The 19,568-nt window shown below is 48.5% G+C and overlaps 1 protein-coding gene across 3 annotated transcripts in view; it reads right to left on the reverse strand.

The window, feature by feature from the left end:
• The window catches only part of LOC137434467 (ras-related protein Rab5), a 34,555-nt gene extending 28,314 nt beyond the window's left edge, over positions 1 to 6,241 (reverse strand). The window contains exon 1 of one of the 3 annotated variants that reach the window (XM_068127490.2): positions 5,945 to 6,241. The gene's annotated coding sequence lies outside the window, so the exon portion shown is untranslated. The remainder of the gene's footprint in view (positions 1 to 5,944) is intronic. The other 2 variants (XM_068127493.2, XM_068127491.2) reach the window with 2 other exon arrangements.
• Positions 6,242 to 19,568: the final 13,327 nt, after the last annotated feature.

Below are 19,568 nucleotides of genomic sequence, written 5' to 3' on the forward strand. Positions count from 1 at the left end.
GAAGGCAGAGTTGCAGGCCACGGTGATACAATCTATGGTGGGATTAGGAACATGGGACGAGTTAGCCTGGGAGTGGCTACCCGAAGAACCAGAAGATGTTGAGCTCCGGAAACTGGAGTTGCAATTACGGAGCCAGGAACGGATTAAAGAAGAAGAAAGGAAAGCAGAAAAGGAAAGAGCAGAAGAAGAAAGGAAAGCAGAAAAGGAAAGCAGAAAAGGAAAGAGCAGAAGAAGAAAGGAAAGCAGAAAAGGAAAGAGCAGAAGAAGAAAGGAAAGCAGAAAAGGAAAGAGCAGAAGAAGAAAGGAAAGCAGAAAAGGAAAGAAAAGAAGAGGAAAGGAAAGCAGAAAAGGAAAGAGCAGAAGAAGAAAGGAAAGCAGAAGAGAGGAGAGAAGAGAAACAAGCAGAGGAGAGGAGAGCTGCAAGGGAACTCGAAGCAGAGGAGAGAAAAGCAGAAAGGGAATTAAAGGAACGTGACATGGAGCTTCGGCAGGAAATTAAATTCAAGGAGCTGGAGTTAATGAGAGAACGGGGAGAGGCACCACCCTTGCTGACGGGGTCGACACCTAACCAGAAAACCTGGGATGTGGGCAGACATGTGAGGCTGGTTCCACCGTTCTGTGAAAAGGAAGTCGCGAAATTTTTTCCACACTTTGAGAAAGTGGCTCGACAATTAAACTGGCCGGAGGAGGCCTGGACCATACTAGTGCAAAGTGTGCTGGTGGGAAAAGCTCAAGAGATTTATTCGGCGCTACCAATGGACCAATGTGCAGATTATGAGGTACTGAAGAAGCACATCCTCAAAGCCTATGAGTTGGTTCCGGAAGCTTACAGGCAAAAATTCAGGAATGCCAGGAAGAGGGAGAGTGAGACCCATGTGGAGTTTGCCAGAGTGAAAGAAAACATGTTTGATCGGTGGTGTGAGTCAAAAGGAGTCGGGAAAGACTTCGAAACATTGCGTGACTTGATCCTGGTGGAGGAATTCCAGCAGTGTGTCCACGAGGACATCAAAGTGTACCTGCAGGAAAAGAAAGTACCAAAGTTGTGGGACGCAGCCACCATGGCAGATGATTATGCCTTAACCCACCGAATAGGGGTCCACAAACCTAACTCCTCGCCTAGACTTCAGCAGGGGAGTTATGGAACACCCGGTGCGGAGAACGACCTTACATGGCGGCGGCCTCGAGATGATTATGGGGACAACTATGATACCCCACCTGTTCGAAATCAGAGGGATGCGGGCCCAAGACAAACTTATAGTTCGGGGGGCCCGAGGCAGACCACGAGTTTTTCCTCCGGGCCTACTTGCGCTTTTTGCAAGAAACCTGGACACTTGATGTCCAGTTGTTACCGCATGAAAAGGGAAGACCCAGAGCGGAGTCCGACTATTACGACTCCAAATGCAATGGCCATTGTGAGAAATCGCCATCAAAAGGGTTACCAACCATTTATTTCAGAGGGGTTTGTGTCACGGGATGGAGCCTCGACTAACCGGAAACCGGTTAGGATATTGAGGGACACAGGGGCACATCAATCTTTAATGCTTGAAGGCATTTTGCCATGGTCCGAGGAGACGGCAACGGGGGATAGTGTTCGTTTACAGGGGATCGGGGGCGGTGTTAGTGCTCCCCTTCATGTCATCCATTTGGAGTCCGATTTGATGTCAGGACCGGTCACCGTCGGTTTACAAGCCACGCTTCCTGTAGAGGGTGTATCTGTGGTTATCGGGAATGATTTGGCCGGGGGTCAAGTTTATGGTAACCTGAGGGTTGGTAAAGAGCCCAGCAGGGAAAATAACACCACACCAGCTCGGGATGGCGACAAAAGTGCCAAGTTATTTGTAGGGGGACTGAACTTCAAAACAGAGGAAGAAGTTCTGACCTCTGTCTTCAACAGATATGGGCCGCTGGTGGAAGTGCGGTTGGTAAGAGACTGGGAAACGCAACAGTTAAGAGGGTTCGGCTTTGTCACGTTTGCCAGCACAAAAGACGCCAGAGAGGCAGAGAAGAATTGGAATGGCAAGGATTTGGAGGGTCGGACCATAACAGTAGGGAAGGCATTTCGTAGGCGTCAAGAGGTCTACAGGAGAGGACAACTGGGCGGTAGTTTTGGTGGTGGCCGCAATCAATGTTATTATGGAGGCTCCCTGAGTTACCGCCGCTCCCGAAGGAAGGATTGGCAAAGTAGTGGCCGAGAAGGAGACCGCTATTCATGGGACTACAGGGACAAGTGGTCCCACCCTAATTATTAGGGAAGTTCTGAGAAGTTGAAGTACTGAATGCGGCGGAGCCGCCGAGCCAAGATTCCTACACGGATTAACCGTGAACGCCGTTCCTAAAGGCGTCCATGTAGTGAACTTTCATGCACGGACTAACCGTGAACTCCACGTTCCTCAAGGCGCCCATGTAGAGAACTTTCCTGCACGGACTAACCGTGAACTCCACGTTCCTAAAGGCATCCATGTAGTGAATACTTGGCTTGGCCTCCCGGAAAAAGTGCTATCGAGTTGCTTAACTTTGGATCTTTGATCAACCCCTTAACCTTCATTCACAAGAAACTGACGGTCAAAGTCAGAGGGTCATGAGATGGAGTTTGATTTGGCAGGGACAATGTCGTTGCTGGTGCTTAGTCCAGAGGGAGTAATCTGGAGGGGTTGTGGTGAAATTTTGGTTGCTTTATTTTTAAGTGATAACTGTGCCCGGGGGGAACTGATAATGTGGGGGGGTTGAGTTATCTGGTTTGTTTCTCCAAATTGGCCGGCAAAGAAAGTTTTCGCTGGGTTCAAACTTTCTTTCTTGAAGGGGGGGAGTGTTACATATTTATGTGAATGTATGTGAATTACCATTCAGGTCTTTGCTTATCCATGTGTAATAGATTAAGGGTTGTTGTGGTTGGAGGGTCAGGAGCCCTTCTGAAAAGTGTCCGGAAACGGAAGTGACCGGAAACGGAGAGGAAAAGACACGAGGAAGAAAAGCGACGAGTATTCTTCTTCCTCGCCCGCTCCGACGAAAGGTGGGATCGACCTTGCGCCGCGTGGAAAAGCGGCGTTCCGAAGCCCGTCTGGCGAGAGGAGTTACCGGGACGTGTACCTACCCGGTGGAGACGTCAAGTTGACGTGGGGCCGTGCATCGACCCTGCGTCTGGCACCGTTCGCGGCACCGTCTAAACAGACGCGTACGGGTCGCACGTTGGGGCCTAACACGCCTTGCAAGCGGCGTGGGGCTTTTGGCTTGCTTTACCGTACCCGCTTCGTGTGGCCACGAGGGGCTGCAGCCGCGGTGCCTGGTACGATACCTGCCCGGTGGAAACACGTCCACCCGGGGTTCGTTCAACCGCCCGAGTGCGGCGACGCCGACCAGCATCTTGGTCAGGAGGGGCCCAGAGACATTGTGAGGGGCAGAGACCAAAAGGGGGTCGTGAGTACAGAAGGGGACACACACATATAAGATGGCCATCTTAATCATATAGGGAATTGATTGTGGATTGGGAATTGTTGATGGTTGTTTGTTGTTGATTGCTCGGGGAATATCCGTGATTGTATCATTGAAATTGTATGATATCCTTACCCTGGAAATATATCATTGAACATCAGTTTCTCTTGGGTGGAATTCATAGGGATTGCGTTGCGAAAGCGCATATATAATACTACTTTCTGGCGAAGGTCCTCTCACGGTCCGGGGGTCACCGAGACCAGGTAGTCACCGAGGGGACCACGTAACAGAATATGTTGGGGAGTGGGGGGGAGGGGGTTGAGGTGTGTGTGTGGAGGAGGGGGGGGGGTTGGATGTGTGTGTATGTGTGGAGGGGTGTGTGTGTGTGTGTGTGTATGTGTGGAGGGGTGTGCGTGTGTGTGTGTGTGTGTGTGTGTGTGTGTGTGTGTGTGTGTGTGTGTGTGTGTGTGTGTGTGTGTGTGTGTGTATGTCTGTGAATGAAAGAGAGGGATAGAATTGAGGAACAGAAATGAAAAAACGAGATGTGTGTGTGTGTGTGTGTGTGTGTGTGTGTGTGTGTGTGTGTGTGTGTGTGTGTGTGTGTGTGTGTGTGTGTTGGGGGTGGGGTGTGTGTGTGTGTGTGTGTTTGTGTGTGTGTCTGTGAATGAAAGAGTGGGATAGAATTGTGAGGAACAGAAATGAAAAAACGAGATGTGTGTGTGTGTGTGTGTGTGTGTGTGTGTGTGTGTGTGTGTGTGTGTGTGTTTGGAGGGGTGCGTGTTTGGGGGGAGTGGTGTGGGTGGGGGTAGGAGGGATGTGTGTGTGTGTGTGTGTGTGTGTGTGTGTGTGTGTGTGTGTGTGTGTGTGTGTGTGTGTGTGTTTGTGTCAGGGTTGTATCCAAGGGGGTTGTGTCAAAGCATGTCTAATGAAAGTGGGGTTGTCTCAAAAGTGGGGTTGTATCAAAAGTGGGGTTGTATCAAAAGTGGGGTTGTATCAAAAGTGGGGTTGTATCAAAAGTGGGTGCGAGTAAACCGGTCATCACTGCCAGCAGTTTTAAAGTGGCAGTTCTAGTTATAATTATAATTATAATTGATAATTGCTAATTACCCTGCACTCGGGAAGCGAAAAGTGGGGTTCAGCATTCATCTGCGTACGTGTGCCGTGTGCCATAGGTGTCTGAATTTTAAAAAATCATTTTCTCGGCAACCGTTAGTCCGATTGACATGAAATTTTAACCATAGGAGCGCCTCCGCGTGTAGAATATTTTAATGATTATTATGACGTCATAGGTCACGTGGTATAGGCGCCATCTTGGAAAACTCTTCGCACTTCTATATCTCTGAAACCACTCCATGCCAAAAAGTGAGACCTGGGTCATTGTCAACTACTCCCCATGGGGAATAAGATATGTTAATGCTGATATCATCGGTGCCTTCGTTATGACGTCATGAATCGACAAATACAACACTTATCCATCTGATCATTATCAAAAAAAATTCAGCAACTGTTGCTCTGATGGACACAAAATTTTCACCATGGGAGCTCCTCCTCCTTTCAAATATATAGATATATATATTTATTTTTTTTGTTTGTTTGTATACAAGATCGAGGCTCGTGAAAGAGCGAAATCATTTTATCATTATCATTTTAATGATAATCATGACGTCATAGGTTATGTGTTGCAGGTGCCATCTTGGTAAAACCGAAAAACGTTGCACCTCTATATCTCCAAAAACCGCTGCTTGGAAAAAATTGAAACGTGGCTCATTGTAAAGAACTCCATATTGGAAATAGGTTTTGTTAATGATGACGTCATTGGTGCCATAATTATGACGTCATAATTCGACAGGGACCACACTTGGTCTGATCAGTTTGAAATGTATTGAGCGTGATCTATGCAACAATTATATTAGAGAATATAAATTTATGATGTCATCGCTCACGTGGTCTGGCAGACATATTGGATTTAAAAAAAAAAATGTTCAAAAACAGAAGAGTTGGCTCGCAATAAGTTGATTGCACAGAGCAAGTATTCTATGAATACCATGTAGTTATCACGAGGAATCGTTTTGCCCAATTATTGTCAATGTTAGGTTCAAACTCGGATGTTTTGCCACTTTGGCGATAACTTTGCTTTAATCAATACAGGTTTTATTACCCAAGAGGCGATATTGCGGATAAATCTTCGGATTTATGAATCGCTAACCTCATGCAATTATCTTTTTTTTTTGTTGTGTAGATTAATGTTAGCACAAGTAGCAACAAGAAGAAACTTCATAAAGACGCCCCTTTCCCTTCTGCCCCGGAGCACAAGCAATAACTTGATGAGAAACAGAAGCTTTAAAACCTGAAGACAAACTAGCTTGGTTATTTAGACATTGTGCAAACCCAGCCGAAGCATTATCTACCTGGTACAAGATGAAACAAGTAATAATTAGGAAGAAGCCAGGTGGAGGAAAACGACTGGGTTTTGTTTTGCCAAAGTTTAAGACAAAAGTCGAGTTTCTGGGCTCACCTGCTTCAGTAGGCCTTTTGTTTTCAGTATCTTCGGTGTTTCTGATTTCAAGAGCTCGGCCGTACCTTCCCCTCCGACTTTCAAAACGGGAAGCGCTATGATCCAATATGGTCGAAGGTTGCAGCAGCCATGCCGTACTTGCTGCTTTTATGGAAACTGTGAGTCAAAAGCATGGAATGCTGCTTTTTACATCTGAGCCAGTTACACCCTCGATGATCCGTCCCACCCGGGCAACCTCAACGCATACACGAGGACACATGTTGTCAATGGAACCTTCTCCTCCCTCTCCCAGTGACAGCTGCAGTTGCATAATGTAGTTCCTCATCTCTATAATTGACCACGCTTCCTTTTTGCAAATTATTCCGCATTATGACGTTTAGTAAGCACCCATCCCACTGCTAAAAGAATGCTGTTTTGTCACCCACTACTAATCTGGAATTGATTCGATATTGGTCCGATTAATGGAAGATGTCCTTCAATCCTGGGAAATGATCAGTCTCACAGTGTCGCTCTGGAATTATCACTCTTTAATATTCTGGCCCTCACCATCAGCCACAACCTATTCTAGGATAACTATCGGGGACGCCTCTTCATGGTGGTTGTGCCCCCCAAAGCATGGACCGGTCCTCTCCCTCTTGCTCTTTAACTCGGTCGTGGCCCTGACTTCATGAAAGTGGGGTACACCATCCTAGTTGGAGGGGATCTCTGGGTCACTCCTGGGAGATCAACGGCTAACCCTAACAACCCTAACAACGCAAGAGAACTGTCCGGGGCTAAACAACAACCTATTATAGGCCCAACCACAAGCAAAGCTGGCCTCCGAAGCGAGCCACAAACTGAGCATCTTCTATTGAACCAAGTCTTTCCTTGGAAAATCAGAGCTACTCATCGTGTGCAAGAACATTGTCCATAGTTCAATGGAGTGCTGCTCTCCCCTATGGGCTGGTGCCTCAGCATCACATCTGTCTCTTCTGGATTCTGGGAAATCTAAAGTTCTCAACATCATTGGGATGTCCTGTGTGAGGCTGAAGCACAAGGTCTGTTGCTTTCACATCACAAGCCGGTCAATTGTCTCTGTTTTCCAACATTTCTCCCTCTGCTCTCTCAACCCTCCCCAGGAACTCCAGGATGTACGCATTCTTCCAGTAAGCCGTTCTGGTTAAACTTCCAAAAGATAAACTGACTGCACACCTCAACTTCTTTGTTCCTGGTCTCCCCACTCTTCCCTCCAGAGATTCTAGTGCAATGGCATCTCCTGTCGTCCCCATGATTTTTATTACCCCCATTCACCCTTCCTAACTCAACCCTCTTACCTGCTGCTTTCATTGTTTTCTCCTCTTCTCTCTCTTCCTTTCCTGTTTGTTTATTCCCTTGCTGGTTGTGCTCAGTTGTCAAAGGTGAAAAGAGGGTATTTTTCACACCTGTCTGTCTGTTTGTCTGTCTGTGAGCAGGATATCTCAAAAAGTTGCGGACAGATTCAGACGAAACTTGGTGGATGAGTTGGTTAGGTGACAAGAAGCCGGTTTTATTTTGCTTTACGTCCGGATGCAGATTCCGCCGATCGGTGTGAATATAAAACCCAAACTGTCCAGCTTGCCGGAGGAGTGCCGTTCTACTTACTCCGCGCACATGAAGCGAAAAGTGGGGTTAAGCAATTGGTTCACTTCTGTCTGTCCGTTACTACACATGTCAGTTTATGATCGAGGAAGAACTTCATTTCATGTGGGGCCGACAAAGTCGCTGGAGGCATTATTTTTACGGGTTGTCCGTCCGTCCGTCCGGGCTAAATCTCGTTTTTCTCAGCAACCATATGTCCGATTGAGACAAAACTTTCAGGGTAGGAGTGACACCCATGCAGAATGTTTTTATGACAATGGTGACGTCATCGGTCACGTGGTATGGCAGCCATCTTGGATTAAAAACAAATAAAAATATTTCTCAGAAACCGCTGAATGGAAAATTTTGAAATGGGGAGCAAAAGCATGATAATGATGGCATCATAGGTGAAGTGGTATATCAGCCAAAAAATGTTTATTCGAATTCCTTATCTTAAAAATCTGAAATTGCATGCATATGATCTATGACCCATTTGTATTGAAATATTAAATTTATGACATCATAGGTCACATGGTTTGGCAGCCATATTGGATTGAAGGAAAATATTAAATAATTATATCTGAAACCGCTCACCCTACCGATGCGAAATTTTACAAATATCATCTAACAGCACCGTTGCATATAGTTTGAAAAGGATGATGTCATAGGTCACGTGGTTTGGCAGCCATCTTGGACAGAAAAACGAACCTTATCCGATCAACACAACTTCACAAACGTGATCCCCTTCCCATACATATGCAAAGTGATGGCATGTAACCATTGTGGGACTATGCCGAGGCATATTGGAGACAGTCGCATTGTTCTAGTTTAAACCTTTCATACCACTCACATGCCTGTGTGAGATCCATGTCACGAAACTAGATCACTTATCTTCTATATATATATAAAAAAGAAAGTTTTTGTTTGTTTGTCTGCGCAAGCTAATCTCCTGAATGGTGAAAGATAGGAAGAAACCTCCAATACAAAAAATGTCGGGACGGACCCTGGGAAGGTTTTAGGCTAGGTGGCGAGACCGGTCGAGGCCCACCTCGGCCGGGCCGGGCCCATTTCGCAATTAAAAGCTGAGCTGAATTATAGGAGTCAATCTTCTACGGCCGTGAGTAAAAGCTGAATTATGGCAGTAAATTCATTCAAAAAGAACCAAAAATGTTGGGACGGGCCCCGGGAAGGTTATAGGCTAGGTGGCGAGGCCGATCGAGGCCCACCTCCGCCAGGCTGGGCCCATTTCGCAATTAAAAGCCGAGCTGAATTATAGTAGTCAATCTTCTACGGCCACGAGTAAAAGCTGAATTATAGTAGTAAATTCATTCAAAAAGAACCCGGCCAACGCCGGGTGCTTTCGGCTAGTCTCCTATAAATTTGGTGGTTCACCTAGAAATGTGTTAGTCTTGGTTTATACAATCTAATGTTCTGCCAACTTGACACACCTACACCCAGTGACACACCCAGTGACATGTTGGCCCAAGATTGTAGATGTGGATGTCGAAGTACATTGATTGGTTCAATGTTTTAGGGGGTTATTTTCAATGGGAGAACATGCAAACAATGTATACAAAAAGAGTGTTGATCATAAAATGACAAGGTGCTCGCCAAGTCACATGTGTTGTAGAACAGGTATATTAGGAAGTTATTTGTGACGAACATCAAACAAAATGCCATTCACAGGAGACAGTGTGCACAATCTGGTGATGCTTGACATCAACCCAGTCATGTGATTAAATAGTGTAGCAAGTTAAAAAAAATTGCCTTCAATTGTTGAGCAACATTGAGTGTTCAAGTGCGACCAACTCGGTATCTGCTGGAAAAATCATCAGATTATCCGATACATTAAATTGAAGAAGAATTCGCCATTATTGGATGTACTGAAATAATCATTCATTCACACTGGAAATTCTGACTTATCAATGTGTGTGCTCTCCCTCGGATGGACCTTAAACTGGGCATCACACCTGCAGACAGTTGGCGGACGTCAAAGATCCCAGTGTTTGCCCTCTAAGAGTAGATGAGTTATCACCAGTACCCTAAACAACTAATTCCTGGTCTAACCTATAAGGCGCATTGCACCAGTGGCACTCCTGCACCCCTCAGTCAATGATACCACCCATACCCTGAAAACCATGATGCCGTACACCAATCATGTGACAGGAAGACTCTATCCTATAACATTACTGCAATATATCCTCCTACCTCCTGGGCCCGGTTACCAGAAACCCAGATAACTTGACCATTGGATAAGAGCTATCCTGTGAATATACTGTTGCGGTTTTGAGTTTTGGTAACAGTCAGTATAATAAAGGTTAAATTTCCCCCTCATAGTTAGTCACACAAGCAACATGTAGCCTCGCGATAGTGTAGTTATTTCTTAGTATTTGTGAGCTTAGTCCTTTTCCTATGTTAGTGCTGCATTGAGTAGAGTAAGGAGAATAGGTCCTACTTCTACTTCCATTGACTATCCCGCCTCCCTTGCCTCATGCCTCTTTGCGCTGCCTTTGATTATTTTGGCGCGAATTAACACGAGGCCGGCTAGGAGGGTCGGGTCGGGGGCCGCATGAGGGTGGCAGCGGAGCTGACGGTAAGCACGAGCCGCCAATCAGGGCTCACAGGGTGAGGCGGCGGCACTGCGTCACAGGGCGTGGGTGGAAGGTTCGAGAAGGTTCGGGGCGTATCAATATAAGCCTTTGCGCGAAGCCACCAGAAGTGGAGAGCGTCAAAGGACTCGAGAGTTGAAAGAGCGCGTGAGCAGTTGGCACCGAGGACTTGCGAGCAGCTGGATTGAAGAGAGTGGTACGAGGACTGAGTTGGCATTGAGTGAAGAAAGACGCACATGAACCAGGATACGCGCTCATATATAAAGCGACGCTCGGTTGAGCTTAAAGCCGAGCCGCGTAGTGCATTAAGTTACGCGAGTGATAACTGTGTAACCGCCGGTGATAACTGTGTAAGTGCTGTGTAACCGCCAGCTGCGCTGAGAGACGCGTACGTTTTCCTTCCTACCTCATCGGCTGCCTTTTGTTCGGGAGACGCGCTACGAGGATCCTTCCACCGCCTGCTTGCCATCTTCGCGGGACGTGCTGGGACCGTGGAGAGCCGGACGGGGCCGTTCCTGGACGACCACGTCGGCGCGGTTGGCCTGAACTTCAACCTACCTGCAATTCCCTGTGTGAGTGCGATGGGCCCCGAGTCTGGGCGTTAAGAATACGACTGACTAAGTGCTGCTCTGTGTCTCTGCGTACCGATCATTGTACATACATGTGGGAATAATAATTAAACCTGTGTTCTTCCTTTCCATTCGATCGTTCTCATGATTTCCTCATTGGCTAAGCGTGGTACGAGTAGAACCACTCGAATCGGGGTCCAATAATTAACGGTGACTGCACGGACCACGTGGTACGCAATCCGCTCGGTGTACTCCAATTACACGTGGCTCGTGCGAGGCTTGCTTCCCCGCTTCCGTGACGGCGCAGGGATTTAGGTACGAGTGAGGATTGTCCCGAAACCCTACCTTGCGTTTGTCCGGGAGGGGCGTTGCAAGTCTCTCGGTTCCGCCAAACCCAGAAAGAACAAGGGGCTTAATCCCCCCTTGGTAAGGGTAAGAAGGGCGGCAGAGAACCGTAACATTTGGTGTCAGGAGTGGGATTGGACCTGGAGTGCGTTTCACGCACTCAAAATTATGAGTGGACTAAATTTAGTAATAAAAGCCAAATTTAATTCGTACCATGGCTAGCCAAGACGGTCGAATGCCGGTGGGGGTAGAAGATGAGGTAGACGATAAGGAAGAGTTAAATACCCATCACCCACAGGAAGAGTTGGGAGAAGAGGAGGAAATTGATGAGGGGCCGGCAGCAGGGGTAGAAAATGGCGGCACCTCGCACGTGGCGGCGAGAGCCGAGCCCGCGGCGCCAGGAGACTGGGGTCTTTTTATGATTCAACTCGTGGCAAGCTTCGAGAAAGTGAATGCTAACATAAATAAAATGGATGGCCAAATGAAGGAAATGGGGGACAAATCCACCCAGCAATTGGAAAAATTTAGAGTAGCGTCGAAGAAAGATATGAAAAAAGCGGGGAAGGCCATAGGGCGCAGGTTGAGCAGGGAGGTCGCATTGGTACGCGACGAGGTAACGCGATGTGAGGAACGTGTGGAGAGCGAGGTAGAGCAGAGCGCAGTTAAGTGGACCGAGGGTATCGAAATCGCGACCCGGGGTGTAAAAGCCGACGGCCGCCGAATTGGACAGAAAAATTGTATGCGCGCCGGCGGTCGTCGAGGAAATAATTGAAATAGAAGAAACAATTGGGGCCGAAGAGACGGCAGAATCAGAAATTAAATCGAGGGAAGAAATGGAATGCACACAAAGTTCGTGTTCGCATCGTGATGTCGTGCTTGCTGACAAAATGAAAAGTTTGCAGGTGCTGCTGGCGGAAAAGAAGGTCCCCAAGGTGAGATATAATGGCGGGAATGTGTTTGGCGCGACAAGGTTTTTGGTGCGCTTGGGGCATGGACGAAACCCGGGGGGTCATGGAGGGTCCATAGTGCGGTGTACGAGGGCAACTGCTGCGCGTGTGAGAAAAGTGTGCACCGGAGCGCGAGTGTGTGCGAGAAAAGTGTGTTACAGAGTGTGAGGGAGAATGCACACCGGACAGTGTGTGGGAAGAGTGTGTAACAGGAGAGTGTGTTAGAGTGTGTGAAGGAGTGCACACCCGAGAGTGGGGAAAAAGAGTACGATGATTCGGTTGTGTAACGAGAGTGCACACCCGTGGGTGTTACTGTGTGTAACAGACGTGCGTGCCAGGGTGTGCAAGGATTGGGTGTGCAACAGGAGTGCACACCCATGGGTGCTACAGGGTGTGTAACAGAAAAGTGCGTAACGGATTGTGTGGAAGGTGTGAGTGCGCCTAGGTGTGCAGGTGCGAGTACGGTGTGCGAGGGAGAATGCACACCAGAGGACGTGGAAGGAGAGTGTGCTGTAACAGAATGTATGGAGTGTATGGGGGCGCCTGGGTGTGTGAGTGCGGAGTGGGTCACGAGGTGTGGTGAGAACGCGGCTCAAGCATCGACACAGACCGGGGTAGCGTTTAGCGCGACGGATAGCCGACGTGAGCCCTCGGTGAGTTGTGTGCGGCAGGGGCCGGTGGGGATCGATGCCACGGCCGTGTCACAAGGACCGATGTGCACGACCCGTGCCGGCCCACGCCCTGTATGGTTGGTGCAGCGCCATGGCGGCAAAGGCGATCGGCAAGGTTCAAGGGGAGGTAGGAGAGTTCGGAGACGCGCACCTTTGCGGGTGCGGTGCTCCGACCGTGGACGGTTGGGCTATCGTGTGTGGGACCGCGAGGCCCCGCTCCGAGATGGAGCCCTGAACCTCAGCCCATCCATGCCTCCTCCCCTGGATCGAAAATGCCGGACGGACCCGACCTACAGTAGACTAACCACCCGCATGCATCGCTCGGCCTTTTGAGGTCGAGCCATGACGACGTATTCCCACACGGAGAGGCTCGAGTGTAGTGGACGAATGAGGATAGTGTACCCTGCGTGGAGGAATGGTAGTTTGACCATTCCTCACATGACCAGGGCCCATGAGCATTAGATTAGGGGGATGGCAGTGTTCGGCACATGGGGGGCCAGCGATGGTTACCTCCATGGGGCACCAAAGCTAGCCGAGGGAGGGCTAGGATAATTGTTAGGGAATTAGCAGACTGTAGAAGACATGAGAGTTAAGTAGTGACATTTGTACTGTAGTGGGGACGTAGAGAGATTAGATGGATGATATTGACGAAGGGAGTGCATAGTTTAATGGGATGACGGGGAAGCACGAGTTTTAGGGGAAAAGCAGCCAGATAGATGATGCTGTGTGTGAGGAATTGTGAGTAAAACAAATGGAATTGTGTTTGAGGTGTATGGAAAGTAGTATGAGAGCACAAAAGGTGTGCGAGATAAAAGGTGTGTGAAATAATTGGTGTGCGAATAAATGGTGTGGAATGCTTGGTGTGGGAATAAAAGGTGTGGAATGCATGGTGCGAAGGATTGAATGGGGGTAGAGTAGAACCCATTCGCGAAAGCCTGGGGGGGGGGGGGTAGTGTAAAAACCAGGTAAAGGGTATAGGCAAAATTTGTATGGATATTGACACCTGTGGTGCAGGTAGTGGCAAGTAGTGCTTTGGAGGGTGCATGAGTCAGTGGCTGGGCATGTGGTTTAATTGGTGCGTATGGTTATTGGGGCACTCCGCCACTGGTAGTTTGTCGACCAGATGAGGCCGCAGGTAGGCTCTGGGAGCCAGTTAGGGTAGTTGTGAGTTGTTGAATGGGGCCCGAGGATCCAAAGGAAGGACCCGGGTTGCCCAATGCCAAGGTGGGCATCAGGGGGTAAAGTGCCAGGAGGGGCCTTCCCCAGTTTAGGTAGTCGCAGGAGCAGGTAAGCTCGGGTGGCGACTTCAGTGGCGGAGATGCGCAGGTAGTTGGACCTGCTAGTGGAGCCACACGACCCAGCCCCGAAATTGTGCCAGGGCACAGTAAGAAAAATTGGGGAGCGAGACCCAAATTCGTAGGGCACCGCAGAGCGGTCAATGGGAAGTCGGTTTTTAGAACCACATAGTTGAAAGATGGCCGATTGACAGGGTACAACCCCGGGTAGTTTAAAAGTAAAAGTCAGCAGTGTAGTTAGGATGAGGAATCCCCTTCGCATCATCCACAGCCATTCACCGAGGAGGACAAAACTCCACACCAGGACTCTGTGAAACTGTTTGAGTGTAAGACGCATCATGACGTAATGGGACATTGTGTTTGTTCCATTCCTTCCTTCCTGGGAGGGATTGGGAGACGAATTTGGATTAGAGGAGGATATGGGAGACAAGACGTAGGGACGAATTTGTAAGTACAAGAAAGGGCTTTAGTCTGGTCTGTTAGGGGGATTTTAAGGGGGGATTGTGCAAATTTGTCTACAAGCATGAAACTTGGCACACTTGTAGTTTGTGACCTGCTGAATTCAAATCTGCCGGGAGCCAAAGCCAATTCTCAATGGGAGCGCCATATTTGACACTTCAAAATGGCCACCACTCAAAAACTGACTTTTCCGTTACTAGCCAACCAAAAGTCACATAATTACAATTAAAAGCACTTTTCTAGGGTTTTAGACCTCACTGATTCTAAATCTGATGTCTGTTTGACATTATCCTTGACAGGAAATTTTACATTTTTTATTTATTTATGTTTGACAATTTTTTTATTTAAATTTTTATTTTTATTTCATGAACATGGGATTGTGAGTTCTGGACCTTTGAGCCCAGATCTCTAGAGACTCAGGTGGTCCCTCAACACCAGAGCAGTAATTGGAGTATGACTTCTGTCTGAGGAGATACAGACCCATGACAGAGACCTGGTGAGCATAGCGAGTGCACTTTATATGATGCTCATGAAGCACAGACTGGGCACGGCCAGATGTGAGGACCTGGGCCTGAGTAAGAATGTTGCTCCACCCAGAGTCCCACTGCAACTTACCAATCATCTGGTGCATTTTGTCCTCTATGTGTAGAGCACCCATCATCAGGACCAGCTTATCTTCCCCCATTGTGTCAGGGAATGACCACTGCAGTGAAGGTGGCTGCTTAGCGATGGCATACAGAGGCTGGTCACCACCAAGCACAGGAGTTTGACCAGGGTTGAGGGCCTCTGTGCCTTGCATTGTGAGATGCATTGCATGTTTCATCATAGAAGGTGTGGCTGCTTTTTCAGGGAACAGAGGTAGAACCCCTATCAATGCCTTAGGCTTCACAGAGTCATCACTCATGAGTCAGGAGTTGTAGCCTGACCAGGTGATGACTTCACCTTCTGGCAATGTGTCCTGTTTCAGCACTGTGGACACATGTGCCATCCAGGACTCATCCTTGAATTTGGCTGCATGTAGCAGATTATGAGATGGCCGAGAATTGAGATCTGGAGTACATGGTACATGCAAATCATTGCTTGAGAATTCAGCTGGCTGAACCACTGTGTAGGATTCAGGAAGTTGTGGTACAGTAGTGTCTGTAGGATCCAGCTCGATAGAGGGTCGCTGTACTCCTTGGTTGTCCCAAGACAGGTGGTTTGTCACGCTGATTGCTGTCCCATGGAACTCATCATGGGAGAAGTTACCTTGGTTGCTGCTATCCAAGTTGTCTACATCAAAGGTCATGAAGACCCCACTACGGATGTTTGTGGGCAGCACAACTCCATCCTGGACAAACTGTTTGACGTGTGCTCGTGCCATGGATTGCCTGGTCTCCAAGACACGACTGTAAGACACAGAAACCCCAAAGGCATTGGCATTATTAATCTCTTTCTTCCACCTACCCTCACCATGCAGCTTGAGGCCCTGGTACAAAGGGAAAGGGGTCTCATGTTCTTTGTTGTGACGGATGTTGCTGGACTTTGTGGCATGATGTGAACCACTGCAGGTATTATAAATAATCTGCTGGGCAATGGCGCTTGCAACTCTTGCCCTGCCTTGTACCTGTGCCTGCAACTCCTCATTGCTCTGTTCACGCAAGATTGAGGGGCCCTGAAGCAGGATGTTGAGGAAGCTTCTCAGCTGTCCAGGGATTTTTTTTTTTTTTTTTTTTTTTTTTTTTTTTTGTATACAAGATCGAGGCTCGTGAAAGAGCGAACATTAATCACACAGAAAGACAAACCGACACATAAAACATATAACATAGGGAGCGGTAGACAAGATGGGGAGAGAGGGCGAAGGACACAAACACAACATTTGAGAGCAGGGACCGAGAGACATGGAGACATCGAGAGATCTGAGAGAGGGCGAGGGCTTTGGGGGGGGGGGGGGGGCGTGGGAAGGGGGCAGTTGGGGAGGTATAAAACATATGGACACTGCCAGGACTTCCAGGAAAGAAGTTGGAATTTCAAACAAGGTGGATCTGGGGTGAATTAGCGGGGGTAGAAAAGATCAAGGTTTTGGATGGGGGAAGATAAGAGATGGTGGTGAACAGCTGTTTTAAAGACCTGGAGGGAGGAGTGGGATTGAAGGGAGTGAGGGAGTTTGTTCCAGAGGCGGGAGAAAAGAGGAATGAAAGAGTGAAGGTGAGCGAAGAGCCGAGATTTCGGCAGTTTAACCATCAGAGGGTTGCTGGCAGATCTTGTGCGACCTGTAGGAATATTTGGGGGACAGAGCACAGAGAGAGCTGGGGGTGCAAGGCCGGAGAGGAGTCGGTAGAAGACAGAAAGACCACCTACCTGCCTGCGGTGAGTGAGTGAAAGGCCCTCAGAGATAGCTTCATCGTGGGAGATTCCAATAATTCTGAAAGCTTTGGTTTCAACAGCGTGAAGCCGAGCTAGGTGTGAGGCAGGAGCACCAGCCCATAGGGGAGAACAGTATTCCATTGAGCTGCGGATGAAAGCCTTGTATGTGGTGAGGAGCTCAGGTGTGCCGAGGAAGGACTTCGCACGACGGAGGATGCCCAGTCGGCGACTGGCTTTGGAGGCCAGCTTGGAAATGTGGTTTTCCCAAGAAAGATCATGGCAGATAGTGAGACCCAAAATCTTGAGCGACAGAACTTCTTGGAGAGGATTGTTGAGAAAGTAGATGGGAGGGTTGTCCAGTCGATCTTTTCGGAGAGAAATAGTAAGAGTGTGAGATTTGTCAGGATTGAAAGACATGTTCCACTTGTTTGACCAGTCTGTGATTTTGTCCAGGTCTTCAGAGAGTGAGGAGGCAGCAGACTGCCGATCTGAGGGAAGAGGAATGGAGCGGCAGAGAGTGGAGTCATCAGCAAAGAGATAGAGAGGATTTTCGAGAGAGTCAGAGAGATCATTGATGAAGACCAGAAAAAGCACGGGGCCCAGAACACTGCCTTGGGGAACTCCAGCCTGAACAGGAAGAGGAGATGAGAGAAACCCATTCAGGGCCACACGTTGACGACGACTAGAGAGGAAGTCCGCCAGCCATGCGTGGAGATTTCCATGGATACCAAAGGAGGAGAGTTTGGTGAGCAGAGCGGGGTGCCAGACTGTGTCGAAGGCACGTGATATGTCGAGGGAGACAGCTCTAATTTCCTGTTTGGCATTGAGGACCTCCATCCATTGTTGAGACAGCAGAAGCAGCATGTCCAGAGTAGAGTGACCTGGTCTGAAACCAAATTGATGATCAGAGATCAAGCCATTGGAGAAGAGGAAAGATTTCATATCAGAAGCAATGATGGATTCCATGACTTTGCTGATAATTGGGAGAAGGCTGATTGGTCTGTAGTTGCTAGGATCTGTTTTTGCACCTTTTTTGTGCAAAGCGGTGATGTTGGCTGATTTCCAAGCAGATGGCAGTTGACCTTGAGCAAAAGAGAGGGTGAAGAGAACAGAGAGAGGGTGAGATAGAGCAGCAGAGCAGGATTTTAGGACCCGTGGGCTGATGCAGTCGGGTCCAGTTGCAGAATCAGAGTCGAGGGTTGACAGAAACTTTTCCACCTTGTCAGGAGGAAAGGACACGGAGTCCAGGAGCAGCAGGGTACGACTGGGTATGGTGGGTACAGAGAGGGATGGGTTTGGGACACAAGATTTAGAGGCAAACACAGAGTTGAGGCATTCAGCTTTTTCACGTGCGGAGTCAGCTGTGTAGCCGTTTGAGGTAAGGGAGGGGATGGAGGGGGAACAGACACCAGAAACGGATTTGACCAGACGCCACCAGGATTTGGAAGAGGGAGACAGATAAGAGAGTTCGGTCTTGAGAACGGAGAGATATTGTTTCCTGGCTCTCCTGAGGGTGGACACACACTTGTTTCGGGCTTTGTGAAAGGAAATGAGATTTCCTTCCGTTGGATTTGCTTTCCAGGAGACGAAGGCAAGTTGTTTCTGGGCAACAGCCTCACCACAAGATTCCGTGTACCATGGACGGGAGGAAGGGTATGACAACTGAAGACGAGATGGGATAAATCTGTGCATGAGAGAGAGCAATTTACTTTGGAAGAATTCCCAGGATGAGTTGATGTCAGAGGTGGTAGAGATGGGAGACCAGTCCAGATGATTGATGGCTGCTTGAAGACCGTGCCAGTTGGCCTGAGTGAAATGCCAGACTCGTCGACGCTGAGCAGGCTCCCTGAGGATGGTCAGAGAGATGTCCACTTTAACAAGGACATGATCAGATGATCCGATCGGAGCAGAAGAAGAGCAGCAGACATTTTCAGGGAAGTTAGTCATAACCAAGTCCAGAAGAGAAGATGCTCCGTTGACTGAGATCCGGGTCGGGAAATTGACAGATTGTGTCAGTCCCAGTGAGTCGCAGAAGTCCTTTGCTGAGGAGCCATGGCTGGTGAGAGAGGTACCCACACCCAGCCAACTGGCATGATGACAGTTGAAATCACCACATATGAGGAAGAGAGAGTTGGGATGAGTAGATAGAAGTTGGTCCATATCATCAGACAGCGAGATGTAGATGGAGTCATCACTGTTTGGTGGACGGTACAACACACATATGAACAAGAGGTGGGAGCGGAGGGGAAGCCGTAGCCAGAGGTATTCCTGGGGGTGAGGTGGAGAGAGTGCAGTGCAGGGCGAGTGAGGAAGAGAGTTTTTGATAAAGATAGCAACCCCGCCTCCAGGACGAGGCTCAGGTCTATCATACCGGAGGAGGGAGTAGCCCGGGAGAGATACTATGGAATCAGAGACATCATAAAGGAGGAAAGTTTCTGTTAAGCAGATCACGTCTGGTTTGACAGAAGCAACCTGTATGGAGAGATCAGTTAAGTTTGAACGAAGGCCCCGGATGTTTGAGGTCCATACCGTTAATGAAGAGGAAGGGGGAGCATCAGATACAGAACAGGGGGGAGGAGGGGTAGGGTAAGATGTGGAAGAGGTGGAAGAGGTAGGGAGAGCTGTTGAAGGTGTGTCAGAGATTTCAGAATAGCTCGGAGAAAGGGAAGGATGGGGCGGACAAAAGGTTTGATGGTGATTGGGTGAGCCACAATGAGGTGTTATTTGAGGAGGGGGAAGAGCGAGGCAGAAGGTTGGGGGAGATGGAGGTGAGAGTTTGAAGGGGGA

The sequence above is a fragment of the Myxine glutinosa genome, chromosome 10 (assembly GCF_964187855.1).
Source record: "Myxine glutinosa chromosome 10, kmMyxGlut1.1, whole genome shotgun sequence".
Classification (NCBI taxonomy): Eukaryota; Metazoa; Chordata; class Myxini; order Myxiniformes; family Myxinidae; genus Myxine; species Myxine glutinosa.